The 22008-nt window shown below is 38.5% G+C and overlaps 1 protein-coding gene across 6 annotated transcripts in view; it reads left to right on the forward strand.

Annotated features, from left to right (window-relative positions):
• The window catches only part of PDE4B (phosphodiesterase 4B), a 701553-nt gene that overhangs the window by 540914 nt on the left and 138631 nt on the right, over positions 1–22008 (forward strand). The window lies entirely within an intron of this gene.

Here is a 22008-nt window from a genome sequence, read left to right on the forward strand (position 1 = left end):
GGCATCCTCTTTCTCTCATAACCTAAGCAAAGACCCAGTGGAACTGACCCTCCATTACTTCTCTGACTTCCACTTTCCTTCTTATTCTTTTGTCTTTCATTACATAGGCCTCCATACTTCTCTTCATGCCATGCCAGCCTTTGCTCTTGCTGTTATTCTCTCTGAAATGTCCCTCATCCCCATATCCACATGGAAACTCCCTCCTCTTCTAGCCTTTGCTTGAATCTCACATTCTCCAGGAGGCCTAGCTTTCCCCTCCTCTCTCACCAGAACTCCTGATCTACTCTATTAGTTTTACATCTTTGTATAGAGCTTTTCAGTTTCTAATATATTATATAATTTACTTACTATTGTTATTTTATTGTCTTCCCCGCCCCCCCCCCCCACTAAAATGTTAACTTCTTGATTTAACATTTCTTTTTTGTCCACTGACAGTTCACAAGCACTTAGAACAATCCTGGCCCATATTGGACTCTCATTAAACATTCATTGAACTGATCCTAATCTTAGTGACCTCTATCATGGTACACTCCCTGAGACTTGCTACAGACTCCATACAACGACATGGCATCACAGGACAAACACAATAACGAGGATGAAGTGGAATCGCTGCTGTGGTGCAGCCTAGTACAGCAGTGAGACCTCTCTTCCTCTGGATCCCGCTCAAAGATAACAGCTGTTCAGGTCACCTGGCCAGTGAGTCCAGACAGCACACCATATTGTGGTATACACTGCCTCCAAAGTCTATAGAGGTCCAATCAAGTTTTGTTCCTCCTCTTTCTTGGTGGTGGCTCAGTCAAGCCTCATTTTCTTTCCTTTCCCCACCCCCCCCAGTTAGGTTCTTCCCATTTATTTTGTCTCCAGAGACTCCATGATTAATTAACCAATATCTCTACAGTCTTTCTTTGTGCGTCATTAAACTCTTAAAGGAAGACTCTTTTCTAAGGAAGCTAAGAATCTCCTGGAAATGATATTACAGTGGTATAATGTGAATAATTGTCTCAAGAAAAAACCAAGGTATCTTGACTGTCTTCTTTAGAGTGATTTTGCTGCTTTCAGAAAGAACACCTTTTTAGGTATTCTCTTTCAGATATCAAGGTGAAAACTACTAGTCTTAAAATCCTTTTCAATATTTACCTTAAGATGCCTATTAATTACAAAGAATCTTATTAGTGCCTGACCTGGTATCCAGGTATCCCATGGAATATTTTGATCCCTAGATCTTTGCTACATACCTATGGCATTTCTACCTTTATGGCACTGTAAACTAAACACTATAATCACTGTTACTGCAAAATCATAAGCTACATAGAGACTCCTGAACTGACTTAACACAGTTTCTGTGTTTTTTTTACTTTTAGGATTTCCTCTCTGAAACCTGAATATGTAAGCAGTCACCAACTGTATATATTAAAGTCATTTTATTTTCTTTTTCCCACTTGATGGAGACCACATGTATGGCTGCATGTCTCTGTGTTAAATTGTATTTGGCCCATTGCTCCTCTACCATATATTTACTTTCACTTGGAATTTTAGATCATATGTGGATTTTGGCTCCAGTGTAGATTTAGTGCTGTATTTTGTCATTCATTCAGTTTTTCATCACATTGCCCCTGAATGATTTTTTGGAAGTGGAAATATGATTACCTGATTATCTTATTCATATCTACATAAAATCTTTCTGTGTTCCCCCATCACTTTCAGGAGAAAAGTTTGAACTACTTAGCATAACCAAAAGCATCTTCATAATCTAGTCCTGTTTATCTTTTCAAACCTTTCTGCCAGGAATACAGATGCCTAATGTACAAAAATAATATTTTGTATCAAAAAGTTAATATGTCACACCAAACATACCTGTGCCAAGAGATACTGTATGATCTTGGGCATGTGGCAATGAAAACTAAGCAACATCCCTTTTTTTCTTAAGTGAAAAACTATCTTTGATTCTTGGTTTTTGAAATATCTCTTAGTTCCAAAAGTGGAACAAGCATTTTCTACAGGAAACTGTACATCTGGGATTAGTACTATTTAGACTTTAAATGAAGAAAAGCCTCTGTTTAAGCAAAAGGAAAGATCAAAAGTATTCTCAGATCTTTTATTCATTCCTTACTTTCCCTTCTGGCATTTTTTTTCCCTGTAACTTTGAGAAATTTTTGAAGAGGAAGAAGGCAGTAAGGTCACGATAAGGCAGACAGGAGGGAGTTGGAAATGAATTCCTATTTTCTCAGCACTTGCTCTTGGTTAGGTCTTGGGCTAAGGGGTTACACATATATTATTGCATCAATTCTATGGTACACATTGCTTTTATATTTTAATATCTCAGAAATATGTGTTGAAATCAATAGTATCTTAGATTTTATGAAATATGTCTTGCTTGATCTGAACATCAACTTTATTAAGTTTTACAGATTAAGAATCTGTAAATCAGAGAGATTATTTGCCTTGTGTCACAAATGGCAGAACCAGAATTCATGCAGAGGTCTGAATAAACTCCAAAACCCATTAACAAATTATAGAATTATTTTAGATTTGGGATAAATACCTACTGTTTATTATGAAAAATTCAAGATCCCAAATAATCTTGACTGGTCAGAGCAGCCTGAGGCAAACTAATTAAAACTGAAAATGATCCTCTCTCATAAGATGACCGGGTTGGAAGAAGTAAATAGCAATGAGAGTCAGGAATTAGACAGAAGTAGAACAGGTACTGGAGTGGGGTAGGGATTAAAAAGTAAATAGCAGTGGGTAAAGGTGAGAGAAAAAAGTCTAGACTCTAGTAATAGGTAGTAGAAACTTGCTATGACAGGTGAGGGAAAGTTTAGTATGAGGTAATGGGGTGTTTTGACAGGCAGACAGAGTCCAGGAGGTACACAGCTCAGTACAGGCAGTATAAAAAGATGCAGACAGAATGCCTCGGAGATCTCTCTCAACAGCTAGCAGGTCATGGGCAACAAGCCCACTGGCAGATTTTAGCATCAGCCAATGCTACCAAATATTTTCACTCTAGAGGCATATAGTTTTGAAAGTTAGTGAAGAACATGATTTTTTTCTAAGATTGTTCACAGGTCAAAAGCCTAGGCCTGGGAGATGCCAGAAGGTGATGAGAGAACTAGCAGTAACATAATGCCAAGAACCATGGGCTTGATGTTAGAGATCCTTGTTTGTAGCTATACCGTACTAGAAAAGGAAGAAGAGTGCTTTAGTAGCTCCTATGGCTCCACGAGAGGGTTCACATATAAGATTACAGAGGAAGGAAGAGTTGTAAGCTGGCCATGTTACTGCTGGTCAGGTAACATAATATTCTACCTTCTGCTTACAAGGGTTTAGATTCCTTTGGGGGTGGAAAAGCAATATGATGGCTTCTTTCTACAGGAGCCTTCAGAGACAGGGGATTGAGTTGAAGCTGAACATGCCCCAAGTAAAGCAGTGCCCCATCCACATGGAGACCATGAGCCAGAGAGAGGGCAGGGAGAACTCTTCTTAAAACCAATGAGTGAACATTACCTAACTATATCTCTGCCTCCCTATTCATCCTGGAGTTAGGCCTTGAAAGCAGAGTTAAAGAGATGATACCTCCCCAGACTCTGTCCTCATCTCACAAGAGGCTATACTGGGAGGATGAGTGAATGAGCAAAGGCCAAATGTTGAGCCAGTGGTGAGGGGAAGCATGACATTTGGTATGAGATTGGAGTTTTGAAGAGGCATGGAATGTAGTTCCAAAACTGAAAGTGCTTGCAAAGTCATGGGATTTGCCTGGGATGTTATTAAAGTGTCTCAGCAAAGGAAAACTCAAAAACCATGTGATGGCTAATTTTATGTATCAATTTGACTAGACCACTGGGAGCCCAGATATTTGATTAAACATTTTTCTGGGTGTGTCGGTGAAGGTATTTCTGGATGAGATTAACATTTTAATTGACAGGTTAAGTAAAGCAGTTTGCCCTCCTCAATGTGCATTGGCCTCATTTCCTATTGGTTCTGTTTCTATGGAGAACCCCTGATGAATACAGTATATTTGAAGAAAGCAATTGGAAAAATAAAAATTCATTCTTAGTTTATCCCCATCAGAGTTCAGATTTTGCAATCTTAATTGGTTGCAGTTTTATTATAAAGAGGTATCCGATTACTCCGTTGTGAATATTCAACTACACCTCTGAATTTCCTGCATCACTTTTGTGGACTTATTTTCAGTAGACCTAGCCAAAGAGTCTTTAAATATAATATACTTTTGGCAAAAGCACATCATATTATTAGACAAGGCAATGCAATTTGGCCATGAGACTGCTCTCTTAAGACATCTCTGAAAGTATCTCAAAGCAGTCAGCTATTAGGTAGGAAAAGAATTTGACATATTTACTTCCAAACTAGCCAGTGCATGGGATGCAAGAGAATAAAGGAAAAGGAATACTGAAACATCTCGTTTCAGGCACAGGGAAGGGGAGGCTGGTTGGAGAAGAAGCCAGTCTTAATAGCACAGTCATTAATTTGCCAAATTCTCTTCTGAACTTGACTGTGACTCTCTGGATAGTGTTTTCAATTTCAGCCTCACTACCTAGGCAAACCAAGGGAAACTGAGGACAAACCATGTCCCTAGACTCCAGCCTGTTATAAATTCCCTTGCTTTGGAGATCAAATAAATCCTTGAACTTAAACTACTCTCTTCTTATATCATCAGGTCTGCTTCATTTGCTCCAAATTTATTCTCCCAGTATGAAAAATACGGAAGGCCATTAAGTATAAGAAGGAGAATGTAATGGTTTATAGTGGTGTCAGCTGACCCTGTCTAGATCCTCTCCCATGTGTGTCATTAGTGCTCACATTTAGTCCTCTGGATCAGTTCAACTGTGGCTATTTTTGAAGGCCATCTGAGGCTATTATACTTAGTCATTGAGTGTTTACCCCAACGTTGTTGCTATCATTGGCTAGGCTGGGATTGTAATGGGACTCAATAAAGGTATTCACAGAAGTGTAGGCAGGGATAATGATATGCCCAAAGAAGAGCAATAGTGGGAAGTGGTTGCTATTGCTAGGCCTGAAGGAGCAGGAGGAAGAAATGATCAATGTGGCATAAAATGCAGCAGCCACAAGAGCCGCAGTGCCAAGCAGAAAGGAGTAAGGAGAGGGATGCACTGACATCTTTCTCCTTCTACCTGTCTGTCTCTTTTTGGTGTCTCCTGTTGGCTGAACTCGACCAAAAGTCAAAAGGCAAAGGAACCCCCCATGGTCAGTCCTTAGATCACAAAGATGGAAAATGGATTGGAAGATGGGGGTAGGGAGAGACAAACAGAGAATAATCACCTCAGCTGTTTTTCATATTGGTATAATTTGTTTTATTATTTGTATTGGTTTTGTATTTAGTAAAAGAAAATTTAGTTCTCCATCAAGGCCTGGGTTTTGTCATGCAATTATTATTTATTATCTACTGACATTCCTGATACTAGAACTGTACCTGGGATCTTTCAAACAATATTTCAATATATTATAGTTTAAATTTAGGAAGAAACGACACAGGAAAAAAAGTGTGGCTGGAAAAGTAGACTGAGGCCAGATCATCGAGAATTTCTACTGGCTAGTGAGAATTTTGATAGGCAGTAAGAAGATTTTGAAGGATGTTGAGGAAGGGAGTGGTTTACTTAGAAATGTATCATAGAAAGATTAAGCTGACAACATTATAACAGATGATTTGATGGAGGATAAATTGAAGGCAGGGAAACCAGGGAAGCAGCATTAGCCTGGTAATTGATTATTCTCCCAACACCTTTGTAAAGCTGTTGAGTGAAATTGTTGGTGGTTTACTATCTAGTGCATGGGAACTGAAGGAAGATTCAGTGCCCTCCAAAATAATAGCTTCTAACTACCAAATTGAGGACAAGGAGGAAGCTAGGTTACTCCCAGTTGATTTCCCAAAAGAGGGCCTTATGTCATGAAGTCCAAGGATAAGGTCATTAGGGCAGGAATTTACAGGCCTCCATGAGTGGGAGATGGAAGTGGTCCCAGGCTTTCGTTGTGAAATAAGCCCCGAAGTTATGCAGTCTCTTTCTAAACTGTCTGGAAAGTGCAAAGAAGGGAGGTAGGGAAATGACTCTAGCCATACTTTGGGCTTGGTGATTACTGCTGTTTCTACTTATAGCTTGTCACTCATGGAGATGAGCCACACCCTTAATGATCTCATTTCTTTCAGTTTCCAAAAAGTTATACTCCTCCTAGATAATCAATCCTTTTCAATATCAGTCCTTACCACCCTCCCCAGGCCAGAAGATGTTAGTCTTTTCATGACCCCTCTAAGACCTCTTCCCCACCCTTCGGAAATGCTGTGATCTTGGAAGAAATCTGCTGTTAGATCCTTGTACATATGTTATTCTACCACTAGACTACTGTTTTTGAGAGCAGAGATGATTTTTATTCATTTTAGCTCTTAACACCTATTATAAGACCTAGCACTTGATATAGTTAAATACATTTTGGTTGTGTGGTTGCATCCAGCTACAGATGGATAGCTGTAGCTATCTTTTAAAAAATCTGTTTTGTTGAGTTTTAATCATGGGGTTTAATTATGTTTTGCTTATAGAAATAAATCATTCTCTCATCGCATTTACTAATATGCATTTTTTCTGCCAACAGTATTTGACATCCTCAGTGTTTCTGTCTTCTCAGTTTGAATAAATAAAGTCTCAAGTGATCTCTTACTTAGGGTATATAAATATGTAGGGGTCTCATTCTCACATAGTTCCACTATTGTGGAGCACTTAGCCATATATGGCTTCTCAAGTATAGGCTCAATAAAGATAAATCACTAGAAAATTTTTCTAATATGATTTTTCCTGGAACATGGTGCAGTTTCAAGGGCAGTATGATTGCAGGGGTTAGTGGCAAGTACAGGTAGACATGTAATGCATGATAATGTGAAGGTGGCATGTTTCCCATTCAGCTCTGTTGGCTGCCACTAAGAATTCATTGCTTTTACTTTGCACCATAGAAGTTTCACAGAGGTTGAAACTTACCAGTACATCATCACAAAGAGCAACTTTATAGTTGATACACATCACCTCGCACATTACAGCATTTTCTTACGTTGTGGTTTCAGTTGTGAAGACATGCTGTTTCCATTCTGCCTGTGGTGTTAGAGAACAAGTCATGGAAAAAATTGAAATCCAGAGAAATGTGCAAAGCTCCACATTATCCCTTCCTGTTGTCTTTGGTCTCTACCTTTGGTTTCTGCATCATGTTTTTATGCTGAAAGGTGTTTTAATGATGGCTGGGTTGGGCAATGAAGGGTGAAGAGGTATCACTTCACCCAGCCAATACAGAGTTCAAATTATCCACATCAAACTACTAATTGGAATCTTCAAATCAAACACAGTCAAGAAGACTATTGCTGAGGAAGGATTCTGCGTGTCCTTTCAGAGAGACAAGATGGGATAAAGAGTAGGGATGAAGTTGAGCCACATTGTTAGTAGTAAAATTAGAGAGTAGGAACTCAGTAGGACTTGTAGTTACATCTGTAAGAAAGTTAGAAACGAAGCAGCAGAGGCAACATACTTTGTACAATTCTGGAAACTGTTATCATTCCTCTAGTTTATTATTTTTATGATTCCTTGACAGTTTTTCTAAAGGGATCAGTATGTCAATGTACAAAATGAGAAAGCCCTGCCTATTTACCTTCCAAGGCAACAAGAAATTAGGATCTAGAGGAAATTTCGAAGAGCTGGAAAAAGCAACTTAATTACAGGACAAACTAAGTAAAAGGAAAGAAGAGTGGAGTCCAGGAAATATCTTGAGGCTTGGGGGTGGTCTGGGGCTGAGCAGCCAAAAAGTTCACAAGGTTGGATGTTTTACTTGCTATTGGGAAAGAGAAGAGACGAGTAGCTGATAACAAGAATGCTCCCTGATTCCCTCTACTTCAAAGCATTATGGATCTAGATTCATATTCAGTACTTTTTTGTGCGGGTACTTTTCTTTAAGCTTCACCTCCCTTACATTAGAGTGAGAAAACATTTTAGAGTTTCTAAATTGTCTCTTCATAAGTTCCAAGGGATAAAGTAGGAGACATTCAGGAGCCTGGTACATTAGCATCCTCTTAATGCAATATGAAATTGAGGGGCTTTTAATGTGGATATCAAAACTGATTATTGAAGTTGCAAAAGAAATCTTGCATGCTGCTTGCAGGCTAAGATGGATGATGACAGCAGAGCCTTTTGCATTATAAATTAGAATGGTTGCTCCCTTTTTAAGTCATTGCTCTTTTGGGTTGCTAATTTATCTTTTTATCTGTGATTTATCCTTCCCCACTCACATTCTTAAACTGCTTTTCCCTCTGCTACTATGTCTTAATACCATAGACTTGGATTTACTGTGACTGATTTGGCAAACTTCAAGCTTTAGAAAGGTGTCTTAAAATTGTTGCCAAGAGCTTTCTGGAGATGGGTAATAACGTTGATTGGAATTGATAGTCCCTTGAAGAAGAGTAAGTTGAAAATGTTGCCACGGCTCCAAGGAATGACACAAAGTTGATATCTTCATTTGTTTGTTCAATTGAGACTTGGCTATTTCTGTCTAAACTGGTAAACAGACATATTATTTTTACTTCTATTAGAAGTAGTGGTAGCAATAACAATAGTTATATAACATATTAATATTTCAGTAAGAATTTTTGATTTCTTATGGCATAAATTACCTTTAATAAACTTAAACAAAGGAGAATTTATGGAAAAGATTTTGGGAGCTCCTACAATCATTGCAAACCTGGAGAGCCAGCCCTAAAAATAGACAAGAACAAGGCAGCCCTAGAGAGAAAAAGCCAAACCCTCCAGAGAGGCCTCTAGCCAAAACCAATGGGAAGCGGCCACCCGACTAGGAAAAAGAAAAATTCCAGCCATTTTTAGCTTTTTGGCCCTTTAGTTTGGATTTAAATTCCAAGAATAGGGCATCTTGTTTGGCCTACCTTGGATCACATGCAAGCCCCTTGTTTAGGCTGTGCAGAACACCTGATGGCTTATGTCAACAGACTAGGAAAGACAATTGCTTAAGAGATATCGTTGAAAACGGGAATTGAATGCCCAGCAGCCAAAGAATAAATCTGTGGTACTTTACTTTTTATAAAAATTGTAAAACATATTCAACTTACCCTTTGCAACAATACCCTGAAATAGGTAGGAAGTATTAAATTTAGGTAATTTAGGATTAAACATATCAGGTAAATTCTCCCAAATGACATAGTAATTTAGTGACAGAATAATATTCAAAACCAAGTGTCCTCATTATATATTTTAAGTTTTTTCCTTGCTTTCTTTCCTATTCTTTGGGACTTTGATACTGAAACAGATAAGGTCCTTGAGGAACTTCAGTTCCAAATATTTTCCCCTTTTCTCCCTCTGGCCCTCCCACCCTCTGTCATCATTCCTCTTATCTTTCTTTCTTCCCTTTGGCTAATATTATCGAAAACTTACTGAATTCTCTTCCCTCAGTGAATTTGAAAATGTGAAGTTCAGGTACTGAGTATATTGACAAATTTTTTTCTATCTCCATGTCTATATTAATTAGGATGGGTTTTGGCTGAATATGCTGGAAATTCTAAAATAACAGTTGTTTAAACAGAAAAAAGGTTTATTCTCACACATAAAAGCCAAGGCAAGCCAGGTCTGGTATGGTGGTCATGGGACATTGTCAGTAACCCAGCATCCTCTGTCTTTTTGTTCTGCCATCTTAGCTCTGGCTTCCAATTTCAAAGTCTTCTCATTAGTTATCATGACTGCTGGAGTGCCAGCCATCTGTCCAGATGTTCCAGATTGGAATAAGAAGTAAAACCAGAAAAGCAAATGAGGGTTTTCTCTCGCTGTGCATGGTCTTCCTAAAACATCTTAGAGGTTCTTCCCTACTGCTTCTGCTTATATTTCATTAGCCAGAACTTAATCGCATAGCTACCCTAGTTCAAGGGTAAATGAATCTCTTTCTGAGCTAGAGTTTCTTGCCTTTAATGACAATACTTAATTCTTGGTATTGTCGTGAGGATTAAATGAGGTGACATGTGTGCATTTTCTAAGAAAAGGGCTTGGCAAATGATAAGCACCTAGTAAAAGCTGATTTCTTTCTACTCTCTTCCTGAGGCCTAGAGTTTAGGACACCCTTGCAGCCTCCAATGGTTCATTTCCCTTTGCTTTTTGTGGAATCTTATGGTCTTAAAGGAGAAGTTAGAAGTTTTAAACTCAGTTAGGACTTCATGGAAATGTCAATGAATATGCTGACTAGCTGTGAAATCTTGAGCAAATTATTCAACCTTTCTGATCATTCATTTCCTCACTGCTCCATGTGAGTAATATTGTAAAATCTACCTTGTGAATTGTAAGAATGATATATGTACAAATATGCTCCCAGCTTAGTTCTTGACATAAGAACAGATGCTCAAGAAACATGAGTTGTTCTAGCCCTCTCTCCGTCACAAAGATTTGCAGTCACTTATTAATAAAAGCATTTCTCCTTGGGAAAAGAAAAATTGGCATCTTAATGGCTTTTCATTATTTTTTATAAAGAAAAATAAAGGAGTAATAAAAGATAATTTAAATAGTTTTGTTTTTCTGCTTGTGAGCTCAGCATACCTCAAATATGATAGTTCCTCATTATTAACTTGGACATATATCCATTGAGTGTTCACTCAATGTATCCCAGATGCATTCCAGATCGTAGAAATTCAGCAGTAAACAAAACCTGACAAGGTTTCTTTCTTTTCTGAAACACATTCTAGAGCCACAAATAAACGAATACATGAATAATATAGTTTCAGGCAGTGATGCATGTGGTAAAGAAAAAATGCACAGGAAAATGAGATAGAGAAGGATGGCTAGTGTCATGTCAGATAAGATTCTTAGAGAGAACACCCTCAAGGAGGTGATGTCTGAACTCCCTGCCCACCACAGTCAACAGCCTACAGGACCTTAAGGAAAAGGCTATATTTGGGCTGATTACTCAGTTTCCCTGAGAGACCATCAGAACCAGCTCCATCTTGCTTCATATTCCGGTTTCCCTCAGTTATCTCAGTAGTCCAAGCCTCCTATAATCATTTTGGCATTTTGCTCCATATGGCTTGACATATTTCCTAAGATAAAGGAATCTTCCCTAACCTTTCTACAATGCCACTGAAATTCTGAGTCTGGCAAATATGGAGACTCCATCCTTAGTCTCCTAGCCTATTCTTACCTTTCCTTGCTCCAACTGATACCTGGCTCTCCCTTGGCCTCTGAGCTACCTTTGCACTGTTCTTTTTCATCCCCACTCCTCATATTCAATGCACTGTAGTGCCCGGAGATAGAGGAAGGCTCTCTGCTTAGAGATCATTTCATTCCCTACCTTTCTCAAAAACCTTGCTTTTTTGAAGTGCGTGTCATCAGACTACAATACCTGCTACCCTTCTTTGATGTAGTTAGCCACAGATTTCTGTATCATACCCTCGAATTCACTGAATATTGTGGCATCTGACTTTTGTCTCCATGACAAATGGTGGCACCATTTGCAATCACTTCTATGTGTATGTAGATGATCCATTAAATACCGTGGTCTTATAGAAGTGGGTGGATCATCTGAGGTCAGGTGTTCAAGACCAGCCTGGACAACATGGTAAAACCCTGTCTTTACTAAAAATACAAAAATTAGCTGGATGCAGTGGTGTGTGCCTGTAATCCCAGCTACTTGGGAGGCTGAGGCAGGAGAATTGCTTGAGCCCAGGAGGTGGAGGTTGCAGTGAGCCGAGATTGCACCACTGAACTCCAGCCTGGGCGACAGAGCAAGACTCTATCTCAAAAAACAAACAAACAAACAAAAAAACAGTCAAGCACACAACTTGAGCACTTGAGCTCACTCTAAACTAATGACCACAAATCTCAGATGAGTTCTCACTGTTACTCTGCAATCTTATTGAAATTTCTGGTCAACTTACTCTCTCAGTCTACAAAACAACTATTTCATATCATATTATCTCTCCTTGTATCTCCAAAACTGTTTGTCTGTCTCATTCTTACTGGGAAAAATAGAAGAAATCACAAGATAGCTAATTTATCTGTCACAGAATCTACCAATGTGTGCTGCCTTTTCTTTGGATGCAATTCATGAGCCATGTCCAGCATTTCCACTGAACTCTGGACCCCACTTCACCTTGGCTCCTCGAGGACTTTGCACCTGCATCTCTCTTTTCCTTTACCTTAATCATCAATTTTTTTCTCTCTCTCAAACATACAAACATGACATCAAAGAAGCCTACATGGCCTACATGGGCTCCACAAACCCCAGTTATTGTGTCATGCCTGGCCTTTGCTTCACAGTCAATCTCTTTTTAAAGTTGTTTTTATTTTCTCACCCCCTATTCTCACCTCAACTCACTTCAGCCAGGCTTGGTTCCACTACACCTAAATGGGAGCTACATCTTTAATATTCTCACTTTTACCAAAAGTCATGGTACATTATCAATCCTCATTTTACTATTCTCAGTAAATAATATTTCTAGGTTACTGCAAACTTAATGTGAATTCAGATATATTTCCACCCTCATGTTTTAAAATGGGAGTCTTTGAGAGACATGAGCTCCTTTACATTCATTAAATAGATTTGAACTGAGTTAAGTGAAGAAGTTCTGTTTCTCCTTAGGCACAGGTATGCCAGCTCCCATGGCATTTCTCCTGATGGGTGTTAGAGCAAGACTTCATATGCACAGTTCCAGCCAGAATTCAACTAGACTTGGGCTCTAGAAATTCTCAGCTGAATACATGAAACACCCCAGTAACCAGGGCAGGGGTGTTTGATGTTTAAAAATCTGTGAAATCTTTTTAAAATCACCCCATTTAACTTATGTAAACTCATACTGTTCTTTGAGTTTCCCGTTTTATTTTGTTTTCCTGGTGATTGGTATTTCTAATTTCTTATTTTTGTTTATTTGTTTCATGGATTAGTAACAATTGCTCATCAATTAATCCCTCCTTGGGGGAAGTAACACTTTCATTGCATGTGTCGCGTTCATCTTAAAGAAAGTCTAGCTCATTGGATGACTTCTTCTATTGCTGCAAACAGTAGAGACTTAGGGCAAACATTTGCTTATGGGAATGCTGAAATTCATTGTCCTTCTGCTTCTGTAGCTTCAGGTCCTCAGCCTTGTGGAATTGGTGTGAGGGTCAGAAAGTGAAGTAGTGCAGTACAGGAATTAGAAATTCCAACAGACCTTTTGATTTGTCTAGCAAAATGCTTTTAAATTTTTTAAATTTAATTTCTTAGAGCTGAGCATACATTCAGTTCACCAAGACCCCAACAATCACTTTTTATTATCTTTACTCCGACCAGTTTTATTTAAAATATCTTTGTTGAGGATCTTCTACAGGTCAGACACTCTACTAGGCTCTAGAGATACTGCAGGAACAAGATAGAGCAAGGTCCCGTTTTTCATGAAACCTGAGTGTTAATGGAGATACTGATAAAAATGAGGCAACAAATAAATGGACAAGAATGTTTCAAATAATAAGAAATGCAGTTGAGTAACTAGAATAAGATGATATGGTGTGAAAGGGTGTGCAGGAGGAAGTGTTACGATAGACTGAGTAGACCAGAAAACTCTCCTGAGAAGCTGACATTTGCTCTGAGGCATCAATAATATGAAGGAGTCACTTTGTGAAGAATCAGGGAGAGGATGCTAAGCAGAGCCAACAGCAAGGTCAAAGAGCCTGTGGCAAGGAAACTTTCCAAGTTTGTTGCAAGAAAAGGAAGGTCAGTGCAAAATAGAAGCAAGAAGGAAAATTGTATAAAAGGAGATTAGAAAGCAGAGAGCAGATCATGGAAACTCTTATAGGCCATCGTAAGGATCTTGATTATATTTTAAATGTGATGGATAACTTTTTTTTTTTTTTTTTTTTTTTTTGTTCATGTCTTTTATTAACTCGGTTATTTGTCTTCTGGTTTGTTAAAGCAGTAAGTCAGACAACATTTGCCACAATAATGTCTGTCAAAGTGGCTTGCCATAAACACTCCAGCACCACATTCATCAGAAGGGCATTCTCGACGAAGGCGACTAATTTTGCCATTCTCATCCACGAGAGAAAGAAGGTTAAGCTGGCTGTGATGGATAACTTTTAAGATTTTAAAGCATGATCTAGTTTATAGTGTTTTAAAGTTTATTCTGATTACTGTGGGTAAAAGAGTTTATAGACTCGAAGGATGGAAACAAGAAGACCAATAATGTTGAAAAAAAAATCCTGATAACACATAATGATAGCTTGAATGAGGTTTGAAACCATTAAAGTGAACAGAACGTACAAGGTTAGGACAGATATTGGAAATAGAGCCATCAGGACTTGCTGATGGATTAAATGCATCATGTGAGGGAAAGAGAGGAATCAAGGACAATTCCAGGTTTATGACTGGAGCAACTGGCTAGACAAGTGTGTCATTGATTGAGATGGGAAGGACTGAAAAAGCAACAGACTTAGAAAATAAATAATTCTGTTTTGGCCATGTGACATCTAAGATGCATACGAGACATCCGTATGCAAAGTTGAGTAGGCACTGGATATATGAGTCACTGCATTTATTTACATTACCCCTCAGGGCTTCTAAGTTTGTGTCTCTGGTATAGAATGTAGGTTAAAACACTGGTTCAGGAGTTAAAAAGATCTTTGTTTGAATCCAGTTTTTTATGCTTACCAGCTCTGTGACCTTGGGCAAAATTCTTAAGTTGTCTAGACCTCAGGATCCTCATCTATATAATGAGGTTAAAATATTATGTATCTCATAAGTTGATTGTGAAGATTTAATAAATTGATTTATGCAAAGTGCTTAACGAAGTGTCTGGAAAAATATAAATATACAATATGTATAGGGATTATTTATCGAACATCTACTCTGAGATATGCCTTTTGTATATATTACTTCACCTAGCCTTCCCACTCTCCTCACATCAGCTCTACGAGCTAAATATCATTCTACAGGAGACTGAGAACAGATTGATACAAACACAGAGTTATTTTTCACTTTTCAAAGAAAATGTACCTACCTGCATGGACTACCCCTGACTTACCAACCTAGGAAGTATTTCTATGAAGCTGAAATGGGTATCTCTCCATTGAAAGCCAGATTTTTGTATCTGGCTGCCTATGTGATATCTTTCCTTTGATGTCTGTCATTTCAAACTTGACATGATCTGATCTCTACCCCAAAACCAAATCTTCTTCCGCAGACTTCCTCATCTTAGTTGAAGACATCTTGGGCCTTCTGATTGCCTAGGTATAACACCCTGTAGTCATCATCAGACCCTGTCTTTCTCACACATGCTTTAAGAAAGCTGTATATGTAATGAATTCATGGTGCTCCACCCTCGCTTCCTGCTACTCACCCCTCACTCACTTTGCTCTCTCCACACTGGCCTATTTGCTGTTATTTGAACACACCAGGCATACTCTTGCTTTTGTACTTACTGTTTCCTTAGCATGACACCCAAATACCCTAGACATTCCCTCAGACATCTGTCTTGTTAACCTGACCACCTGTTCGAAATTAAAGCTCTCCTGGCACTATTTCCATTCCCTTCCCTTCTGCTGGCTCATTGGGAGAGACACTATACTCTCTGAAGACAGTTTCTCTGGAGTCAGTTCTTCTCTCAGTAAAGGTACATTGGTCGATTGCCTGCTGACTCAGCCCCATGTCATGCATTAGGATTGTCTCTAGCTGCAATAATAAGATACCATACTATAGTGATTAAATAGGGCTTTATTTGTCTCATGCAACAAGAAGTTCAGGGTTAGGTAATCTAAGGGCTGGCATGACTCAGTGTGTCACCAAAGATTCAGCATCCTCTTGTCTTATTTTTCTACCATCCTGGTGCTTATCCTCAAAGCCATACTGTTGCTATTGATTGTCTATGAGTTCCCTATTTCAGGCAGAAGAAAAGGGGGAAAGGGTAAAAAGCAAAAGATAAAGGAGTTATCCTAGGTTGTAAAGCTTGTCTTCCATAGGCTGCACTATCTGAAATTGCTGATTTCAGCTATTTTAACCTATAAAATGTCAATTTCGTATGGTCTGACTTATTATTTGGGAAGGAACATTATCCGCAGAGGCTTCCACCTGCATCTTATTGGCCAGAACTATGCCACTTGGACACTCTCAACCTCAGGCAGAGTAGGAGACAAAAGATTATTTGAGCCTTTAAGGCACTCAGTTCAGTGCCTGTCTTCCACAGTTTGGTTCTTTTTGAGTTGTCAGTCTTCCATGAACTTATTCTGCTTCATGGCTTTGGGCCATCCCCCTCAGAGCCTCTGTTATAAGGTGGCCATTACTCCTTCACAGACATGGGGGTTCATAACGCTTCACTAAATCTGTGCTCCACACCTCAGCACATGAGAACTTTTGGGTCTCCTGTGTGTTATCTACAGATTTTGAGGAATTATATTTCAGAGACTGGGGGAATAATGACAGAATCTAGAACCTTCTGTCTAAATAAACCCTACTGCCATTTCTATTCTACCACATTTGTCCTATGCTGATGTGTCTAAAAAAACCTGCAGAGCTGAACTTCTAAATCTTTATATAATTTAATCTACTCCTCACAGCAAGCTTTTAGCTCTCTCTTCTATTGCTATCTTATACAGGAGGAAACTAAGTATCAGAGAGGTTAAATCCAAGGCCCTTTAGCTAGCAAATGACAGTACTTCTTTTCAAACCCAGATCTGCCTCAATCCAAATCCTCAGCTGACCCATTTCATTAAATTGCCACTAAGTCTTATAGACCTTTCCTGGGGCAATCATTTTCTTCTGTGTAGGACTCCTGGAGTCACTCTGAGTATTTTTAATGAGGCTGAAAACAAAGGGAAGCTTAGAAGTTTCTAAGCAGTCACTCCCATAGAGTTGCTTAATTTGCCCTAATTCCTGGTTTTTGCATCCCCTGTCCTAGGCCCTTGCTCACACATGGACTTGAATTTGTGGAAAGGTCAAAAACGATATTCTAGATGGAGGGATAGTCTTGTAGTACGAAGAACATAAGCAGAAATGAGTAAATAAAGCTCTAGGAGAATGTGATTCAGCTCAATTAAAGGATAGATGAGCAATGATGGCACATAAGCTTAGAAGGTAGAGTTCAAATTATACCATTAGGATTTTGACTGCCAGGCAGAAAAGTTTGATCTTTCTTTTATTGGCAATGTTGATGTATTAGAAGTTTTGGCACAGGGGAGTTAAATTTTACTTTGGGTTTTGTGCTATAACTTAAAAAAATGTAAAAGTTTGAACATTGTCTTGAATACAAGGCAAGCTTAATAATCCTACCACTGGGATTACAAGGTAATTTTGAAAGTTTTGTGACATTTTCTGTTATCATTTCTTTTTTCCAAGATAGATGAGATTTAACTTTTGCATCACAAAGACTGTTAGCCTTTAAACAGACAAAACAGAAAATCCCTCTGTCTAAATTCCATTTTTCTTGTAAAAACAAAAGTTGCTCCTACTAATATTAAAAAAGAAATGACTGTAAGCATCTCCCAATTCATTGTTAAAATAGTTCCTGGCCAAGCGTGGTGGCTCACGCCTGTAATCGCAGCACTTTGGGAAGCTGAGTCAGGTGGATCACAAGGTCAGGAGTTTGAGACTAGCCTGGCCAACATGGTGAAACCCCGCCTCTACTAAAAATACAAAAAGTAGCCAGATTCGGTGGCATCTGTAATCACAGCTACTCAGGAGGCTGAGACCAGAGAATTGCTTGAACCCTGGAGGTGGAGGTTGCAGTGAGCCGAGATTGCCCCACTGTACTCCAGCCTGGACAACAGAGAAAAGATCTGTCTCAAAAAAAAAATCATAAATTATAATTCAGCATGACAAATAAAATGAGTATTATGGTTTCCTTGTCTAGAGTAAAATGGTTATGCTTCAGAATATAATTTTTAAAAACATATTGAAGAATATTAAAGAATTTAAGTGACTCATGAATAAAATTGGGAAGCTACGCACAATAAACTCAACTAGACCCTTTAAGGTAATGTTTTTTATTTGTCCAAGTAATGTCACATTATTGAGGTGGCACAGAAAACAGTAATCCATCTGTGAGTCAGAAATATGTGAATCAGCAACACTGTTGAAGAGCCCTCTGTCCTTCTGATTACTCAAACTGATGTTTTGATTCAACTGAGTAATTTACCAGTAAGTTAAGATAATTGAGTATTAAAAAGGAATGCCATGTTGAGAGAATTGGTTGTGAAAAGATGAAAGGAGGAAATGGAGTTATTGACAGAGCTGGGAGGTATTCAGGGATGTCTCTATCAAATAAATCAACCCTTCAAATGACTTGTTTTACTGTTTGTGATTGAGTGAGCCCAAGGACGGGCATCTAAGAGAAGCAGTTTGAAAGGAATGCTTTGCAAATGTGTTTCCTCAAGTACTTAAATTTGAAGACAGTAACTGTTGCTACTATTCAAAGGATGGATTTGTAAAATAACAATGCTTCTTTAAAAACAGGTGTCCAATTGGTATTGATAACTGAAGAGGAAATTAAACTCACATTGGTTAAAAAGTAAGGACTTGTCTGTTCACTTCAAAACACTGCTCTTATATCCCTCTTTTGAAACGATTGCTATGGAAAGAAACACTGAAGCCTATCACGGTGATTCAGGATTTTTATACTCCATGTGAGGGTCAAGTGTGAGTGAGGTAGAGAAAGGACTGTCACAGTTCCTCAAGGATACTGCCATGGTGAGGCCATCTCACAAGCCTGATTGGCACCACCTTAACTTGGCTTTGGGGAATGAAATCCGGGACTGTCCAGAACGATAAAGGGCAAGCTAAGACCGGCTCATAGGCATTTGGTTTAAATTACAGGAAGATTAAATTTCTAAAAATAATGACAAAGAACAGTAAAGCCTGGAGACTGCCTGAGCTTTAATAGAATCATCATACCATTTATTTTTGGAATGTTGACGTTTCTGAAACTCCTCAGATGCAAAATCAATGCTAAGTAGTTTTATAGAAATTAGATGCACTTTTCCATAAGATTACCCCTAGAGCACAGGACAGTGATGTTGCCAAAGCAGTGCAGACACAGTGCGTCAAGTACACTGCAAAGTTCTGTCGGGGTGCCTCTCCTACAGCACCTGGCACCAGTAACACATTTCCAGACCGTTTTCTGTTAAACTGCTGTTTTGCTCTTTGGGGGATATACAATGCGCTAGCTTTGTCGTCTAGCTAGATTGGTGATTCTTCATATTCTTTCTGTAGTTTTCACTGTTTACGCATTAGGGAGGCATTGGTGAATAGATAGTATTCTATATTATGATAAAAGTTTGATAAAATCACCTAGGAAATTGGTATAGAACAAGAAAAGAGCATAAAGCTGAGCCAGGGACCCTCCAATATTTAGAATTAAAAAAAAGTTAGAGTTTGGAAAAAGACCTAGGAGAAAACTATAGGAAAAGACCAAGACTATAGGAGAAAAACCAGGAGGAGATGATACTTTGAAAGTCAAATGAAGAATAACTTGGGTCAAATATTCCTGATACTTGAGAAAGATAGTGACTAAGAATCGACCATTGGTTTGGGCAAGATGTAGGACATTGATGACCTTAACCAGAGGGATTTCCTATGAAGTGTTGTGGACCAAATCCTGATTCTAGGGTGTTGAGAAGAAAATAAGTGTTAAGGAAATGGAGACAGTAATAAAGACAACTTGTTAGAAAGTTTTGTTTAAAAGGAATTGCCCGAAAATGAGGCAATGGATGGAGGGGTGCATGGGATAACCACAAGTCTTTTTTTAAAAACATCTTTTTAAGGTACAAATGACATGCCAAAAATGCCCTTTTAAAATGTTCAATTCAGACACATATACATTCATGAAACTATCACTACATTTAAGACAGTAAATATAGCCATCAAACCCAAAAGTTTCTCTTGGCAACCCCTCCCACCTCTCCTAAGGCCACCACTTCCACCCCCACTCCTCCCCAGGAAATTACCTATCTCCTTTCTGTCACCATTGATTCATTTTATGTTCTAGAATTCTATAAATGGAATTATACAGTGTGTACTCCATTTATCAGACTTACTTCACTCAGCACAATTAGTTTAGGATTCATCCATGTTGCTGCAGGTGTCAGTAGTGCATTCTTTTTTATTGCTAAGTGATATTCCACTATATGGGTATATCACAATTTGTTTATCCAGTTACCTGTTACATTTGGATTGTTTCCAGTTTTGTTTACTATGCCAACGCTGCAATAAATATTTTGCATAGACGACTATATCACCTATTAATAAAGATTGTTCTACTTCTTCCTTTTCAGTGCAGGTGCTTTGATGTTTTTGTCTTCCCTATTGAGCTAGGTAAAACCTCCAATAAAACGTTGAGTAGAAGTGGTAAGAATAGGCATTCATACCTTGTTGCTAATTTTATGGAGAAATAATTCAGTTTTTTATCTTAAAGGATAATGTTAGCTGAAGATTTTCACAGATGCCATTTACCTTGTTGATGTGTATATCAACAAATGATAGCTAGCAAATGACAGTGCTTCACGTGTGTGTGTGCGTGTGCGTGTGTATAAAAAATGGATGTTGAACTTTGTCAAATGCTTTCTTCTTCACCTAAACAGAATATATATATTAGATTATATGTATGTCGGTTTGTTTTTCAGTCTGTTAATGTGGAGAACTACATTGATTTCTTTTTTTGTGTTATAACAACCTTGCATTCATTGGATACACCCTACCTTACTCCCTACTTAATCATAAAGTGTCATCCTTTTCATATATTATTAGATTTGATTTGATCTAATTTTGTTAAGAATTGTTCCATGTGTGTTTGTGGAGATATTCTTTTTTTTTTTTTTTTTTTTGAGACACTCTTGCTCTGTCGTCAGGCTGGAGTACAGTGGTGCAATCTCTGCTCACTGCAACCTCCACCTCCCGGGTTCAAGTGATTCTTCTGCCTCAGCCTCCCAAGTAGCGGGGACTGCAGGCACACACCACCATTCTCAGCTAATTTTTGTGTATGTAGCAGAGATGAGGTTTCACCATGTTGGCCAGGATGGTCTTGATCTCTTGATCTTGTGATCCACCTGCCTCTGCCTCCCAAAGTGCTGGGATTACAGGCGTGAGCCACCACACCCAGTCTATGGGGATATTATTCTTTTGAGTGATTGTCTTGGATTTTGATATCAGAGCAATCCTGACCTTATACAATGAGTTGAGAAATATTCCTACCTCTTCAATTTTCTAAAATGATGCTTAGAGCAGTATAATTTTTTAAATATTTTGTGCAGAAGTCACCTGTGAAATTATCTGGGCATGCAGTTTTCTTTATGGAAATGTTTTTAACTTTAAAATTCAATTTCTATAATATATACAGATCTAATTGTGTTATTCCTTTCTACTTGAGTGAATTTTGGTAGATTGTGTTTTACAAGGAATTCATTCACATTATTGAAGTTGTCAAAAGTATTGGCCTAATTTTTTTTTTTTTTTTTTTGAGATGGACTCTTGCTCTGTCACCCACACTGGAGTGCAATGGTGTGATCTTGGCTCACTGCAAACTTTGCCTCCGAGGTTCAAGCGATTCTCCTGCCTCAGTCTCCCAAGTAGCTGGGATTACAGGCCCCTGCCACCATGCCTGGCTAATTTTTGTATTTCAATAGGAGAGGGGGTTTCACTATGTTGGCCAGTCTGGCCTCAAACTTCTGGACCTCACGTGATATACCCGCCTTGGTCTCCCAAAGTGCTAGGATTACAGACGTGAGCCACTGCACCCAGCCTGGCATAAATTTGTTTATGATTCTTTATTATCTTTATAATATCTTTAGAGTCTATCCTGATATCTCCCCTCTCATTCTTTTGGTAACTTGTATCTCTTCTTTTTTTTCCTGCTAAGTCTGAATAGACATTTGTCAATTTTATTGATTACTCCAAAATCAGTTTGGGCTTCATTGATCTCTCTCTCTCTCTCTCTCTCTCTCTCTCTCTCTCTCTCTCCTCTTTTATTTGCACTCTATCTTCATTTTTTCCCTTCTGCTCCCT

This window comes from Callithrix jacchus, chromosome 7 (assembly GCF_049354715.1).
Source record: "Callithrix jacchus isolate 240 chromosome 7, calJac240_pri, whole genome shotgun sequence".
Classification (NCBI taxonomy): domain Eukaryota; kingdom Metazoa; phylum Chordata; class Mammalia; order Primates; family Cebidae; genus Callithrix; species Callithrix jacchus.